This window comes from Peromyscus maniculatus, chromosome 16 (genome assembly GCF_049852395.1).
Source record: "Peromyscus maniculatus bairdii isolate BWxNUB_F1_BW_parent chromosome 16, HU_Pman_BW_mat_3.1, whole genome shotgun sequence".
Lineage (NCBI taxonomy): Eukaryota > Metazoa > Chordata > Mammalia > Rodentia > Cricetidae > Peromyscus > Peromyscus maniculatus.
The window spans coordinates 37,965,380-37,974,998 of NC_134867.1; the positions used below are offsets into that span (position 1 = coordinate 37,965,380).

The 9,619-nt window shown below is 43.4% G+C and overlaps 1 long non-coding RNA gene across 3 annotated transcripts; it reads right to left on the reverse strand.

Moving 5' to 3' along the window:
- Positions 1-610: 610 nt before the first annotated feature.
- LOC143268883 (uncharacterized) lies at positions 611-8,837 on the reverse strand. Of its 3 annotated transcripts, XR_013045035.1 has the most exons (4): positions 8,590-8,836; positions 4,790-8,281; positions 2,917-3,060; positions 611-2,122 (listed from the first exon to the last, which is right to left on the reverse strand). It is a non-coding gene; the product is annotated as an uncharacterized LOC143268883 (long non-coding RNA). The 3 variants fall into 3 exon arrangements; XR_013045036.1 differs by lacking the exon at positions 611-2,122 and having other exon boundaries at positions 2,504-3,060; positions 8,609-8,837; XR_013045034.1 differs by lacking the exon at positions 611-2,122 and having other exon boundaries at positions 2,504-3,060; positions 8,590-8,837.
- Between the last annotated feature and the right edge of the window lie 782 nt (positions 8,838-9,619).

The window sequence follows — 9,619 nt, forward strand, 5'->3', positions numbered from 1 at the left end:
AACAGAGGTGGATTGGCACCACCACCAAGGTAAAAAAAGCCAACAAATCAAGGGGCGAGTCTGGAAGCTGAATGCCTCTGTTGGAATCCAGTTGTACCACTGGGACTCGCTGACCTTGGCTGTGTTGTATAATTTATTTACTCTCCTCTTCCTCGTGTGGGAACCAGTGATAGAGAATCCAGCAACCCTACCCACCTCGCGCGGGGTTACCCGAGGACCCGATGAGATCATCCTTTGGTGACAGCTCTTTCAAAGTTCTCAAGCACCGCAGTACAGTCTAGCATACGACCACGGCAAGCTGTGGGCTGTTCCCAGGCCTGGCAGTTGGAAAGCCAGATAGAGAGAGCAGGAGAAAGGGGGGTGCAGCAAAGCCGGGCGTGGTGGTGTGGCTCACGCCTTTAATGCCAGCACTCTGGGAGGTAGGAGCAGACAGATCTCTGTGAGTTGGAGGCCAGCCTGGGCTACAAAGTAAGTTCCATGACTGCCAGGGCTGTTACATAGAGAAACCCCATCTTGAAAAACCAAAATAGATAGATAGATGATAGATAGATAGATAGATAGATAGATAGATAGATAGATAGATGATAGATAGATACATAGATACATAGATAGATGGATGGATGGATGGATGGATGGATGGAAGGATGAAGAGACAGACAAATGCAACCTATCCTGGGGCTGTTACATAGAGAAACCCTGCCTGAAAAAACAAAAATAAATAAATAAACGAATGAATGAATGAATGCAATCTATCCTATTATCCACAGTCCTAATTTAAAAACAAAACAAAACAACAACTACTACTTGTGATCTTTTCCTTAAGTGCAAAATTTTATACAACAGAACTTAACAACTGCATTTTAGTACGGTGAACTCAAGAGTCTAAAGACACCAGTCATGTGCCGTCCGCCCTCCCTGCCCATGGTTCTAAGAAACAATGGAGGAAGAAGGAAGGGAGACACTTGTGACAAAGATGTGTTTTCAAGAGTCCTTGTCATCCATCGCCTCTCCAGTGTGGACCACTGGGAAGTGAGAGCAGTTCACTAGACATCACTACTGAGTGACACCGAGCAAACTGTGGAGATGGAGACCCAGCAAGAGAACCTGCCGGGTGGCTCCTTCCTAACAAGCTAAGCCGAGTGCCTCCTGTCAGAACCGACTGATTAACAGCGAGAGGGTCTCAGTCAGGACAAGGGCGGACGCCAGGGCAGAGTGGCTGGCATACGCTCTCTTGCTTCTGACAACAGCTCAAACTTCTGGGGCTCCAGGAAGGAAACTGACATTTGGAAACCGCTAGAACAAAAGGCTTTCCCCTCCAACTGTTAGCATGTGGGACTGAATTTTGGAGGATTATAAAAAAAGAACCATTGTTCATCCTCTCCCTGGTCTTAGCAAGCATTTCATCACTTTCCTTTTTTTTAAATATGAAATGCAGTCTGAGCCCAGAAGCTTTGTTTGCACAAGGGTGTGTGCTGTCCATGGTGGAAAGTTCCCGAACATTTTCCATTCTCCTTTGCCCCTCCCTCCTTTGTCCAGTCATTCAGGGTCTTTGTCTATTGTGACCCTAACATGCACTGATTCTAAGGGCCAACCTTATTTGAAATTTTAAACTTCAAAGACCCTAATAATGAAGAAAAAAAAACGGAGTCCTTTTGGCATAGAACTAATTGCTGTCTGAAGAGCCAAATGACTCCTTGCTTCCTTAATTAACCAATTATATTCATTAAAAATTATTTGGTGGATTCTATGTCAAAGATGATATATATTTAGCAAACCCACAGATAGGAGTAATTTTGTCACCAAAATGACAAAACTGTTTTTGTATTGAAGTCTCTTTTCCCCTTGCAGTCTTTTCCAGCTTCTGTATCTGGGACAGCTGTTGACAGCTGTTATTCTGTGGTGGGAATTTTTAGAAACATCAGCAGTGTTGGGTGGACACGTCTGTTCGTCAGGAAATCACACACTGGTCTGAGATCAGAAGGGCTGATCTGAGGATCACTCTCCTATCAGACTTGCTTTCCCTGGAGCTGCTCTCCATGGTGAACGCTCTTCCAATCTTGGCAGAGCTGGGCACATACCCTCACATGCTCCTTCTTACGCAGAACCATGGTCTCGCCATTTTCTAAGGAAATTCGTGAATAAAGAGATTATCAGTGATTATCCGTCTTTTCTAAAAGGATGAACCAGGAACAAAAGGGAAATGCTACTGACTGCTTTGCATAGAAAAGGGCTGTTCTGCAGTCCCAGGACAGTGAATTCTGAAATCACAACAATCCTCTGCCTCAGAGCAGCATCTCAGGCAGGCTGGAGAGCAAATTTTTGAGGCTCTCTCTTCGTTATAATGCAGGAGCATTTCACACTGCCTTCTGCCTGAAGCACATTTTTAAACTTGAAAGCAAATTCAAATTCTTTGAACATTAAAGAAAAAGAAAAATCTTAAAGCTAAACACATTTTGGATCTCACTAGGAAAACCGCTGATAAACAATACACTCATACTGTGAATATATTTTCATGCTACTAAATATTTATTTATTAAAAAGAATTCTGGAAACATCTCATTCTATAATCTCTTTGGTAGGGGGAAACACATACACAAGCATGCACATGAGCACATACACACACACACACACACACACACACACACACACTAGAACCAATGCTTGTAGGCAAGAGAAAAGAACTTCTCAGATGTGTTCTTGAGCAAAGTTGATGATGCTTGGGCACAGTAGCTGCTTTCCTTTTTCTTAAACAGAGGTCTCCATCCCCAAATAATCTTCCCAAGGTTGTGTGTGTGGTACATAGGCAGAGTGGCTAGGCTGACTTACATTTCCCACAATTCCTATATGTTTCTGAGTAAGTTGAGCTGTCAAGAAAGGTTTTAATAAGGGAAGGTGAGGGAGACATGAAACACTAACACAACCAGCTCCCTTATCCTGAGGCTCTTCCGCTGGCCAGCCTCCCCTCCATGAGGCAGGTCTTTGGCTTGAAGCTCATCCATCTTCCCCTAACTTCTCTTTCTTCTCGACTCCTTCTCTGATGAGTACAATGTAGCATTTGCTCTGAAAAAAGGTGGGAAGGGATTCATATGACCAAGGGTGGGAAATAAACGCCGCAGATATCTAAGGGTTTGGACAGGAGCATGCTGAGGTATCCTTGAGGATTTACAATCTGCATCATGATTGGGACCCAGGGATTCCAAGTCCAGAGTTATGATCAAGAAGATGGAGTGATGCTAGCAATGTCAGTGACATTTTGGAACAGCTTGCAGATGACAATTCTTCTGTGAAGTACCTTTTTGTCTTGCTACTGGGCCTCAGTTAAGACTGAACAGTCAGCAATGGATCACCAAGTTGCAATGTGGCCTGAGTACCCCTGACTGGTGTTTTCTGACCCTAAAGCTCAGTATGCATTATAGCACTCCATTATCAAGTGCAGGTGGTGTACACAGACTTGGGCTTGAGTGTGTGGGAAGGCAATAACATGCTGCATGAGCAAGTGGCTTATACAGACATTGGTCCTACTTGTATTGACTTGGTCTTTCTCTCAGTCTATTCCAGTTAACCTCATGGTGGGGGGAGCTTCTTATGGCCCAATGAAAGAGGAATGAGAAACCCAACACCACGGCTACAGATGATTCTGTATAATAGGCAGACGTCACTCAAAACTAGACACTTAAAACTAAAACGCCTACAAGGACCCTCTCTTGGGTGTCCCTGGATGTCAGTGGTAGAGGGAACCTTCCTAGTATGTGGGACTTCAAGCAGCATGCTTAGTTACTCCATTTGCTAGAAAGGGGTAAGGTACAGAAGCATAAATATCTAACAACTCATGTTTCAGGGATTAGAAGGAACATGATTTTAAACTATAGAAAAGGAAATCTGATAGAGAAGTAGCTTGGCTATTTGTATATTTGTGTTCCATGTGAGCTAGAATTGGCTTAAATATTTGTTTTGTGAAAATTCTCAACAAAGGGTGAACTCAACAGAGGAGGATTTTAACGGTCAGTTGGATGGGTTTAGTCATCCTGGGTTTCTCAGTCAGCTTTTCCCCCAACAACTCCTGGCACTATCCAATTGATTCATTAAAAATATGGCAATGGTGGGAAGGATGGAAATTATACAGTCTCAGCAACATGGACTTCTGCTTACCATGGCCTACCTAGCTATAGTTCCTGCTGAGTACACAGTCTTCAAGTAACACAGGCTGTCAAACAATGTGGCACCATTCCCAGCTCCTAGCTAGACCCCTATTAGCAGATTCATTTATATCAGGTCATTTTCATCAAGTAAGGGCAATGTTTTCTCTTACTAGAACAGAGACTTACTGTGAGTACGAATTTGACTCCCATACCCACAGTGTTTCTGCTAACTCCCCCACCCCTCACACCGGGTACATAATGAATTTCACACACTATCACTTCTGACTAGGACTTACTTTATGGCAAATGAGGTACAGAGATAGGTTCATGCCATCTATTGATTTTACTATGTTCTTCATTAGTTTGATAGATTGACAGAACATTCTTTTGAAGGCTCATTTACTGATTGACCTAAATCAGTTTGTATTTATATTTCTCCCATAGTAAGATTTAAGAGTCAGAAAATCAAGGGATGGATGGAGTGTCTCACTATTACTTACTATTACTATTAGTGATCTACTAAACACACCTTATACTTCACATCCCTGAGGCATCAGGCTCTCATCTTAGTTTGGGTTTCTATTGCTGTGAAGAGACATCATAACCTCAACACTCTTATATAGGAAAACATCTAATTGGGAATGGCTTACTGTTTCAGAAGTTCAATCTATTATCATCATGACGGGAAGTATGGTAGCATGCAGGCAGACATGGTGCTGGAGAAGGAGCTGAGAATTCTACATCTTGATCCATAGGCAGCAGGAAAAGACTGTGAGCCACACGGGCTGTAGTTTAAGCATATGAGATCTTAAAGCCCGCCCCCACAGTGACACATTTCCTCCAACAAGGCCACACCTCCTAATGGTACCACCCACTATGGGCCAAGCATTCAAATACATGAATCTATTGGGGCCATACCTATTCAAATTACCCCAAGATCTTAGTTCCAGTAAGAGAAAAGCTTCACACCAAGACATGTTATGAGTTGACTGAACTAGAATGCCATTAGACTTCTTTAACTCATAATGGTTAATCTCCAGACCAAAAAAAAAAAAAAAAAAAAAAATCTATATGAGAGTAAAGGGAAGCATGTGCTAAAAGGCTAAAGATCTTGCAGGTTGCCTCCACATCCTCCCATATCCTGTAATTAAAAGCAATAAAAAACCAATTAATCAATTAGCAGAACTGCTAATGACCCAGACCCTTTGAGAAGAAAGATTTGGTTCACACTATCACACAAGGGTCTACAACCAACCCAAGTGTTCACTAGAAGGGATATGGAAAAAAGTGATTATCAAATTTTGTCTGTGGCCACATGATCAGTTACAGACATAAATAATATAATAATGGGCATTTCTTTTTCATTTTGTTATGATTATGTATGTATATATAAATATATGCAAATATAAATGTCTCATCTATTACTTTTGTGCATCTTCTAAGTATTTACTTAGGCTGTACAATTCAAACTTCAATATAAACAAATTTCTAAGAAACAGCCAGGTTATCAGAAGTGATGTTTGGAACATTTCCTTGTAGCAGGAAGATCTAGAGCTGTAATCATAAGATCAGCCTTACCAGGAAGTGGAGAGGAATATATCTCTCTGGATAAGGCTTCTGAAACCTGAATTCCTCCACATCAAACAGAAACCCTCTCCAGTGAAGTAGAGCTAGGTAGCACTACCTCCACAGGTTTCCTAGGTAACATAGGGATGAGACATCAGCCAGTGAATTCTTAATGGGACATCTGAGAGATACATAGAATGGCATCAGCCTGAATACAGATGAGGCATTCTTGTTAGCTTTCCTAACAGCCTGAGCATGTGAATGCCGAAGCCCCAAGCCATTCCTTTCACTCATTTCTCTCTGGTCCACATTCATTTCACTTTGCCCAAATCAGCCAGGAGTGATAGACTGCTCCACAGGGTGCCTCTGGGTCTCCAACAGTGAGTCACAGAAAGCAGCATAATGCAGTGGACATTTGACTGCCAATCAAAAGATCTAGATTTTTTTTTTTTAACAAAGGGCTGTGGCATGTTTCTTAGATACGTGACTGTGGATGAATCTGATTCTCTCTGAATCTTGTCTCAGCAGGAACTGAAGGAGAGAAACTATGTGATCTTGAAAACCTCTGCATTCTGAGCATCTGTGAGTAGACCAATAAAAGCACAGACGATCAACAGGTGCAGTCATGCCAAGAACTGTGTAGACAGCCCAAGTCAAATCCTTACAGATTATGTTAGACAGTATAACATAGGCATCCAATCACTAGATATATGAATCTCCATTGGTTAATATGGTAGACACTATAACATTGGCATCCAACCAGCCATCCAATAATAGATAAATGAATCTCATTGGTTACTATGTTAGACACTATAATATAGGCATCCAACCAGCCATCCAATAATAGATCTATGAATCTCATTGGTTACTATGTTAGACACTATAATATAGGCATCCAACCAGCCATCCAATAATAGATCTATGAATCTCATTGGTTACTATGTTAGACACTATAACATAGGCATCCAACCAGCCATCCAATAATAGATAAATGAATCTCATTGGTTACTATGTTAGACACTATAACATAGGCATCCAACCAGCCATCCAATAATAGATAAATGAATCTCATTGGTTACTATGTTAGACACTATAATATAGGCATCCAACCAGCCATCCAATAATAGATCTATGAATCTCATTGGTTACCCTGTTAGACACTACAACATGGGCATCCAACCAGCCATCCAATCACGCCATATAAGACAAGATATTGTTCTAGACACTGGAAATAGGAAGATGAATGTGACCCAACTCTCCTTGAACTGTTCACTAAAGGGAGATAAATTTATGCCTAACTAAGGACCATATGTGAAAATTTCAGTTAGTATGTTCAGAACAAAGAAGGTGTTTGGTGATATCGTGATCCTATGAACCCTGAACAAGTGACAGGCAGACAAGTGATCCTTGCTTCTTTAGAGAAGTCATGAGCACCCTTTCTCCTCACCTTGTGGTGTTCCCATCAGTTATAGGATTCTTGTGTGTCATGCATGTCCCAGCAGGCCTTAAGGAAGGAGAAGAGAAAAAGACAGAAAAGAACAGGTAGCCGTCATGGTCCCCTTACTGAAAGAAAGCCATAAACTTTCTGAGAGAAGGAGACATTATCTAAGACTGGCCTAGTCCAATGTTATCAATTCATATTCTTCATTATAACTGCAGTGATTTAAAACCGGAAGTTCATTCTCATTGGACAAACATACATTTTTTTGAGGTTTATGTCATGTAAGCTAGAAATACAATAGGCATCTAAATCCTCCAGATATATTTTTAATCATCACATTTCTGTTTTCAAAACACTTTCCGGTTCTTCTCAGTTTTGTCAATAATCAACAGCAAATCAAACAGCTGTGGGTTAAACACACACACACACACACACACACACACACACACACACACACACACACACACACACACGCGCGCGTGCACAAAGCCACTTTCTGCCAAAAAAGTTATCCTGGCTATCACTCCCGTTTCTGTCTTCTCAGCTTGTATAGCTGAAGATACTAGCAAGTAAACAGGTCATGTTTAAACTTTAAATGATGAGCTGGTCACCACCCAGAAAGCCGGCACAGCGACTCCTCTTCCCCGACTTCCGTGAAGCCAGCAAGTCGGGGCCTGTCGCTGGCTGTCGTCCCAGCACCTCCTACTACCTCCAACTCCAGAGATGCCATCAGATCCCACCCAAAGGAGCCAGCAGTCCCCAAGAAACAATGAGCAGTTCTTCCAAGACACAACCAGGGCTCTGTTGCTGTGGCACAGGAAGGCGCGATAAGATCTCCCAGGCACAGCGTTCTTTTGTGTCCGCAGACGCAAGTGGGATGTTCCTCTTCTGCGGCCCTTGCCGGGTGAGAGGAAGCAAGCTTCGAAACACAATGTTCATTGAAATCTGCTTTCATCTGAGGAATCCCCGAGTGGCTCCTGCTTGGAGGTGCATTCTGTCTGCCGCTGAGCCCTCCTGATGCATTTCCGTTGTTTGTTCTGGAGGGGAGGCTGCACCTTCAGGAGACTAGGTAAAGGGCATCGCATTGTGCCGGACAAGGCATTATGTGTCAGGATGTCTCCAGTGAGTCTGGAGCCTAGAAGGTGCAATAAAAATAAAATAAAAACAATTGATTCCTTCAACATGCCGGCTCACGGATGGGACGGGGATGGGGGGGGGGCGGACACAAAACCTCCCCGGTGACTCCTGGGGTGCGCAGCTTGCTGGGTGACCTTAGGAGCAGGAAATCATTCATGGCTCAAGTTGCAACCTTGGGCACAATGCCACTGGCTACAGTGGTGAAACTGAACGCTACCCTTAGGATTGGCTTTCTAGAACCTTCCCGGAAGCAGGCTGGGTTCTGGGAGCCCACTGAGGGGGTCACGGCTGGGAGAGGGAACTGACCAGTCAGTGTTAAGCATACATGAGAAGCCTGTCCATCTTCTTGTCCGGGCTTCATACTCCAGGCACCCATCTCATTTTGGAGGAAAAGCCTTCTGGATACAAAAGTGACTTTCTTTTTCTATTAAGAACGGGTCCAAATGAGCACACAGGGAAAACGAGCATCACTGTTCAGTGCCTCATCTCCTGTTTCCCTTCCTTTCTGCCCCAATTCACCCGAGCCGTCCAGCTGATAAGGCAATGCAGAGGAACAATGCGTGCTCCCTGTGGACAGAAAGAACGCTGCTTTTTCACATCCATGACACTTTAAACTCTGCATACATAAACTTTAAGAATATTTTATTGTACCTGCATGAGCTTTTTTTTTTCTCTCTCTCTTTTTGCCTGTATTTGTATCTGTGCACCATGTGAGTGAAGTGATTGCAGAGAGCGAGAGACGGCATCGGATCCCCTGGGGACTGGGGTTACAAATGACCGTGAGCTGTTGTGGGATATTTTGATCGCACTCTGACACTCCTGAGACTGACAATAAAGTTTACTTTGAATCAGAGGGCAGAGCTGGCTACTAGCTGACCAAAATTAGCCATAGAGGTCTTGGAGGACCAAGGACATATAGAGAGAGACAGGAAGTAGTAAGGTGGGGTTTAGATAGATTCTCGGCCCTTTTGGACCAAGGAGAGAAAGAGGAGGTCACTGGTCGCTTCTCCACCGCTTCTCTGATCGTTCGGGTTCTTACCCCGATATCTGACTCCCAAGTTTTTATCTCATAGATAAACGCTTCAATGAGCTGCCCTGTGGGTGCTACACCCCAAAGCTTGGTCCTCCGGAAGGGCAGATAATGCTCTCAACCTCTGAGCTATCTCTACCCACCCCACCCCCATTTTTTCTTCAGATCTCACAGTAATCTGGGAAGTGAGGTAGGCGTTGTCCATTTCAGCAGGAGAAGGGATTGGTACAGAGAGCAAGGTAAGAGGTCTTGAACCGCCAAATAGAACTACTGGCAGAACCTGGAGGAAAACTCAGGGGTCAGGAT